Source organism: Triturus cristatus, chromosome 2_1 (assembly GCF_964204655.1).
Source record: "Triturus cristatus chromosome 2_1, aTriCri1.1, whole genome shotgun sequence".
Classification (NCBI taxonomy): Eukaryota; Metazoa; Chordata; class Amphibia; order Caudata; family Salamandridae; genus Triturus; species Triturus cristatus.
This window is the reverse complement of record NC_140581.1, coordinates 72,235,193-72,242,692: the sequence shown is the minus strand read 5'-3', so window position 1 is coordinate 72,242,692 and position 7,500 is coordinate 72,235,193. Positions and strand designations below refer to the sequence as shown.

Sequence of the window (7,500 nt, the reverse complement as noted above, 5' to 3'; positions counted from 1 at the left end):
CCCATCCCCTGTCCCTCCCCGAGACGGAACCCAAGCTCACCCGGCACGACACCCCCTAGTGGTGAGGGGGTGAACCAAATGGCAGTGCATCTCTTGGCTGGCACCACCCCTCCCTCGAAAAAAAGGCCCTGGCGCCGGCTGGGTCCTCCGGCATCCCGAGACCTGGACCGATCTGACCGGGTTCCAGGCGACCGAGGAGTAGCTCTTCTCGCACAGCAGGGCGGCCTGGAAGAGAAGGGGCAGAGGGCCTCCGAGGGGACCCCAGCTCCTCTCAGTGGGATGCGTGTGGGATGGGGAACCTCCTGGCTCTTCCCTTCCGGCACCTCCGACCCCGGCAAGGGTGGTGGTGGGCTGATCGCCAGCCTGCTGGCACGGCTCGGGCCGCCTGGCGACGGACAGCTGATGTGCAGGTGGAGCGACCCTCCTCATTGCCAGGTACCCGGTCTGACCCGGTCCCGTGTGCCCAGGCTGAGGGGTTTAAATGCTCGTGTGGTCCCTTCTGGGTTACCCCGGGAGGGACCAGCAACTGCGGGGCTGTCTGTTCCCGCCACTCTGGGAGCCCCCTACCTCACCCCCGGGTGGGTGGGTGGGTGGGGGCGGGCTCCCTGGCCAAGCGCCTGGCAATGTTTTTTTCTCCCGACGGTGCTGTCTGACTCCCAGAGGGGGAGCCTTGATCGGGGCACCCAGGCCGTCTAGCTGCACGGGTGGCGGATGGACAGCGTCGCCTTCCTCCTGCCTCCCCTGCACCCGCAGGTAGGCAAACGTTTTCAAAAAGTTGCCTGTGACTCTTGGCGGTGGATGACTCGGCTCGTGCGTCGATGAAGAACGCAGCTAGCTGCGAGAATTAGTGTGAATTGCAGGACACATTTATCATCGACACTTCGAACGCACCTTGCGGCCCCGGGTTCCACCCGGGGCTATGCCTGAGGGTCGCACGATCGTCAATCGCCCCGGAGCTTTCCCGGGACGGGCTGGGGCTGTCGCAGGGTGAGCTCCGCTTCACCATCGCCCCCCCACAAGGTCAGACCCGTGGCGGGTTCCCTTGCCGGGTCCTGCCGTGGAAGTACGCCGCCGGTTTGCCTGGCCCCCCAAGAATGGGGCCTGGTGACCGGACCGCCTGGCTGTCTGTGGTGTCCCACCGGCTGCCTGCGCGCACGTGCCTCAGGCGCCCACCTCCGCGGCCGACTTCCCGGCGGGGGCAAAACCCCTCCAGACGCGATCTGGGGAAAGTGGGCGCATGCTGCTGGGTATGCCAGGCCCCTGCTCCGGCAGGGGTCTGGCCTTCCCCGTTTCCCCCTTAACGCTCCAATATTTTCTTTCTGACTACGACCTCAGATCAGACATGGCGACCTGCTGAATTTAAGTATATTACTAAGCGGAGGAAAAGAAACTAACCAGGATTACCCCAGTAGTGGCGAGTGAAGAGGGAAGAGCCCAGAGCCGAATCCTCACCCGGCGTCGGGCACGGGAATTGTGGCATACAGAAGACCGACTCCTCGGCGTCGCTCAGGGGCCCCAAGTCCTTCGTATTGAGGCTCACCCCGCAGACGGTGTTTGGCCGTATCGGCCCCCGGGGCTGAGATCGGGTCTTCTCGGAGTCCAGTTTCTTGGGAATGCAACCCAAAGCGGGTGGTAAACTCCATCTAAGGCTAAATACGGGTGCAAGACCAATAGCCAACAAGTTGAAAAGAACTTTGAAGAGAGAGTTCAAGAGGGCATGAAACCGTCGAGAGGTAAACGGGTGGAGTCCGTGCAGTCTGCCGGGAGGATTCAACACGGAAGGAAGGTCGGTGGCCCGGGAGTTCCGGATCCCCTCTGCGGGACCGGCACCTGGGCCCTACCTGGCCCCGGCAGGGTGCATTTCCTCCATGGCGGCGCGCCATGACCAGCTCTGGGTTGGCTGGGAAGGCTTCAGGGTGGCAGGTGGCCCTCTGCTCCGGCGTAGGGTGTTACAGCCCCCCTGGCAGCAGCGTCGCCGTATCCGCAGGGCCGAGAGAGATTTGACCACCCCCGTGCCCTCCCCCAGGCTTCTATACCCGGCCGCCCCTCGGGGCGCACCGGGGCGGTTGAAGGGGTTGGATGGGGTCCCCTGCTCCCGGCACGACTTTTGACTGGGGCGGACTGTTCTCAGTACGCCCCGACTGTGTCGCGCTGCCAGGCGGGGAGGCTCACGCCGGACACCAGGGGTCTGCGGCAATGTCGGTTACCCACCCAACCAGTCTTGAAACACGGACCAAGGAGTCTAACATGTGCGCGAGTCGGGGGGCCGAGCGAAACCCTGTGGCGCAATGAAGGTGAGGGCCGCACATGCCGGCTGACGTCGGATCCCACCGTGCTTCAAGCGGCGGGCGCACCACCAACCCGTCTCGCCCGCTCCGTCGGGGAGGTTTAGCATGAGCGTGCGTGATAGGACCCGAAAGATGGTGAACTATGCCTGGGCAGGGCGAAGCTAGAGGAAACTCCGGTGGAGGTCCGTAGCGGTCCTGACATGCAAATTGGTCATCCGACCAGGGTATAGGGGAGATAATCGAACCATCTAGTAGCTGCTTCCCTCCAAAGTTTCCCTCAGGATAGCTGGCGCTCGGAGCCCCCAGTTTTATCTGGTAAAGCGAATGATTAGAGGTCTTGGGGCCAAAACGATCTCAACCTATTCTCAAACTTTAAATGGGTAAGAAGCCCGGCTCGCTGGCGTGGAGCATGGAATGCGAGTGCCTAGTGGGCACTTTTGGTAAGCAAAACTGGCGCTGTGGGATGAACCGAACGCCGGGTTAAGGCGCCCGATGCCGACGCTCATCAGACCCCAGAAAAGGTGTTGGTTGATATAGACAGCAGGACGGTGGCCAGGGAAGTCGGAACCCGCTAAGGAGTGTGTAACAACTCACCTGCCGAATCATCTAGCCCTGAAAAATGGATGGTGCTGGAGCATCAGGCCCATACCCAGCCGTCGCTGGCACTGAGAGCCGCGGAGGCTAAGCCGCGACGAATTGGAGGACCGTTGCGGTGTGCACGGAAGCCCGGGGCGAGAGCCCGGGCGGAGCCGCCGCAGGATCAGATCTTGATGGTAGTATCAAATATTCAAATGAGAACTTTGAAGGCCGAAGTGGAGAAGGGATCCATGTGAACAGCAGTTGAACATGGGTCAGTCGGTCCTAAGAGATGGGCGAGTGCCGTTCGGAAGGGACGGACGATGGCCTCCGTTACGCTCGACCGATCGAAAGGGAGTCGGGTTCAGATCCCCTAACCCGGAGTGGCTGAGACGGGCGCCCTCGCGGCGTCTAGTGCGGTAGCACAAATGATCACGGAGAAGCCAGCGGGAGCCCCTGGGAGAGTTCTCTCTTCTCTTTGTGAAGGGCAGGGCGCCCTGGAATGGGTTCGTCCCGAGAGAGAGGCCCGAGCCTTGGAAAGCGTCGCAGTTCTGGCGGTGTCCGGTGAGCTCTCGCTGGTCCTTGAAAATCCGGGGAGATGGTGTAAATCTCGTGCCGGGCCGTACCCATATCCGCAGCAGGTCTCCAAGGTGAACAGCCTCTGGCATGTTGGAACAATGTAGGTAAGGGAAGTCGGCAAGTCAGATCCGTAACTTCAGGATAAGGATTGGCTCTAAGGGCTGGGTCAGTCGGGTGGGTGGGGTGCGAAGCGGGGCTGGGCGTGCGCCACGGCTGGACGAGGCACCTCCCTCCGGGGAGGCGCCGACTCTGGATGCAAGCCAGGCCCTTCCTGAGGATCGCCCCAGCTGCGGTGGTCGCCTCTCCCCGTGCCCCCTCTCCTCTGGGGGAGCGGGCCGGCATTCTGCCTCGGCTGGCGCCTAGCAGTTGACTTAGAACTCTGTGCGGACCAGGGGAATCCAACTGTTTAATTAAAACAAAGCATCGCGAAGGCCCGAGGTGGGTGTTGACACGATGTGATTTCTGCCCAGTGCTCTGAATATCAAAGTGAAGAATTTCAATGAAGCGCGGGTAAACGGTGGGAGTAACTATGACTCTCTTAACCTATTCTCAGTTGTAGTGGCCTTTACCTCCCAGTGGTCCCGCCGGTAACTGCCTCTATGGTACTAGACTCTGCGTAGAGAAGTATATAGAGACAGGCTAAACAAGGTTCTATCATGGCAGCGAGCGTGATAGTGAGAAGTGGCGAAGCAAACGAACACATTTCCAGATAGGGTAGTTCCTGGAGAATAAAAACCCCGTTAAGATGGCGTAAGGAGGTGCTGTCTTTTCAAGAAATCATTAACCTCCTCACCGAATTTGACAAACCAGCACTAGCTTCAAACAATACAACAAACAACAACGATCCAGGTCAGGTTATAGGCCTTAGTTCACCCTCCGAAGCAGAAGAAGACTCAACAGTAGACCTCAGCGAAACCATTGAATTTGTGGCCTCTTCAGCCAAGAATAACATTGATACAGCCAATTTTGAAAACCTACCGGATGTATACGAAATCAGCAAAGAACTGATAACAAAGAAAAGTGACTACTCCAAAAAAGTCACATATTGGAAATACCCAAACGAAAAGTATAAATGTGACTTTCAAAGAATTGAGAAAACATGTCTCCAACAAGCATAAAGGCTTCTATCTCAAAACGTATTGTTCAAAATGTGACAAAGAAGCCGAATACCACAATATTGCATGCCACTATGCAAAATGTAAAGGAAGACCTCAAAAAGGAGAGTTGCCATTCCTGTGCAGCTACTGTGACCTCAGATTTGGAACAAAGATTGGAGTTTCACAACATGCTCGACACGCGCATCCAAGAGCGCAAAATGAGGCTAGACTGGCAGCTCTAGCAAGCAGCAAACCATCAAAACTATGGTCACAGGAGGAAATACTGCTATTAGCAGAAATGGAAAAAGTATACAAGAACAAAAGAAACATTAATGCGCTGATGGTTCCGCATTTTGACAATAAAAATAGTAAACAAATTGCAGAAAAAAGAAGAGATAGAAGAGATAAGAGCAAAAAATCGACAAAGGATGTACTGCAAGCATCCAATATCTCTGAGAATGACTCCTGCGATGAACCAGAGATTGCAGTAGAAGTAACAACAGAAAGGCGCAGAGACTTTATCAATCGGAAACGAGCGCCAAAAATAAAAAACTTTGATGAACTGAATGATAGAATCACAGAAATCGAGAAGTACACAAAAAACATCCAGCATTACGATGCTGCTATGGATCTGATGGATGAGATAGTGACTTATATATCAGAAAACACCAATGATATAAGTCCTGTACCATCAAATCATACCGAACCAACGAGCAAACCCGATAATGAACCTATGAACTCTGCTCAAGATGAGCAACAGACTGCCTCTGTACAAAACAAGATACCAAAGAATAATAAGAAAAATGGAAGGCTCAATCAGACACACAAGAAAAACTATGCAAAAGCAAAGGGCAGTTACAAAGAATACCAGACAATGTTCCAAAAAGACAAAAAGAAAATTGCCAGGATAATCACTGATGGGGCAGAAGATGCCACCTGTCAAATCAGTGCTGATGAAATCTTCCAATACTATAAAGGCATAATTGAAAAAGAAAACAAGAAAAATCCCAAATTCATCCCAATTGACCGGATACCAGATGAATGGGAAATTGGAAGTCTATGTAAAGAAATTACACTGCTCGAAGTAACTAAAGCCTTTGATGAAACAGATTTAAAGAAAGCAGTGGGGCCTGATAAGATTGGTCTGAATGACTTAAATAAAGTGCATAGCAGGCAACCAAGACTACTACCCAGAATCTTATCGTACTGGCTATTGATGAGAAGAGTACCAGACAGTATTAAAAAGAACCGGTCAATACTAATACCCAAGAATGTACCGATTAGCGAACTCAAAAAGATAAGTAATTGGCGTCCAATTACCATCGGTACGGCATTCATGAAGTTGTTCACGAAAATATTAACTAAAAGACTCACATTTTTCATTGAAATAAATACGAGACAAAAAGGCTTCATGAAGGTGAGAGGTTGTCTCGAAAATCTGACTCTTCTGCAAAACATTATAAAAGGGGCACGAAAGAACAGAAGCTCGTTGGCAGTGGTGTTCGAAGATATCTCAAAAGCTTTTGACTCTGTCAGCCATGGTCATATTCTACAGAGTCTTGCAAGACACAGAGTTCCATCATGCATCAGAGACATAATAAAAGACTTATACACTGACTCAACAACATTTTTCAAGGGAAAAAACAATGAAGCAACTCCAGAAATAACAATCAGGAGCTAAGCAAGGTGACTCTTTATCCCCACTGCTGTTTAATATTGCCATAGATCCTCTGATCTGTGATCTTCAGAAAGAAGGCAAGGGCTTCACATTCGGCTCCAATGATCTCATCAAGCAAATCACCGCTCTGGCCTTTGCCGATGACATCACAGTACTCAGCAACACCTGGGAAGGAATGAGTACAAATCTGAAAATCATTGAAAAATTCAGTAAAACAACAGGATTAAAACTTAATGTGAAAAAACCACATGGATTTTATATAAGTCACCATAAAGATAAGATCCTGGTAAACAACTGTAAACCATGGCAATTTGAAAAACAAAACATTGAAAACATCCACCCAGGAGAAAGTGAGAGATACCTCAGACTGAACTTTGATCCACACACTGGCCATTCAAGCAACAACAAAATTAATGAAGTTCTTGTTGACTGGGCTCAAAAACTCGACAATCTACCACTTAAGCCCACACAGAAAATAGAAATATTCTGTCAATACTTGATCCCTAAACTGTCATTTAAACTGGAAATGACAGGAACAGAAGCGAAAACTTTAAACATTCTGGATCAAACAATTAGAAAGTATGTCAAACATTTTCTACACCTACCTGCATACACATGTGATGGTCTCCTATATTCAAAAAGATCCTTTGGGGACCTCAGTATTCCAAAGTTATGTACGACAATTGGTCTGAACAAAATTAATAACTTATTGTACCTCAGGGAAGCTCCAGATCTGTACATAGCTAATTCATTCATGTATGCAGGAGAAGTAATCAATGAAAAAATTGATAGTATTATTAAAACACACAAACTCAACATTTTAGGCAGTAGATATCTGAGTCATGAATTGAAATTGGTAGCAACATATGACTGGAGGAAAGAAGAATTTGAGAAATGGGCAAATCTCCCTGTCCAAGGTAATGGTATAAAATACTTAGCAAGTAATCCAACCTCAAATTTTTGGATTAGCAAACATAACAAAATAAAAGAAAATCAATACATTGCTGCGCTAATGTTGAGAGCAAATGTCTTGTATACTAGAGAAAACATCACTAGGGGAAGAAATCGTACATTTGCTACTTGTAGATACTGTAAAGATGTGTGTGAAACAATTGCACATATTTCAGGTGCATGTCCTAAAACCAAGGACATAAGAATAAAAAGGCATAACAAAGTGTTGGAATTGCTAATTGATAGAGCAAAAAGGTGTGGATGGATGACATACAGGGAACCTCATGTCAAAAATAGTCAAGGTGAACTAAGAAAACCAGATGTAGTGTTC

At 50.7% G+C, this 7,500-nt stretch overlaps 1 non-coding gene and 1 pseudogene across 1 annotated transcript; both read left to right on the top strand.

Annotated features, from left to right (window-relative positions):
- The first annotated feature begins 783 nt into the window (after positions 1 to 783).
- Positions 784 to 933, top strand: LOC146863764 (5.8S ribosomal RNA). Its single transcript, XR_014977486.1, has one exon. It is a non-coding gene; the product is annotated as a 5.8S ribosomal RNA (ribosomal RNA).
- Positions 934 to 1,326: 393 nt separating this feature from the next.
- The window catches only part of LOC146863763 (28S ribosomal RNA), an 8,501-nt pseudogene continuing 2,327 nt past the window's right edge, over positions 1,327 to 7,500 (top strand).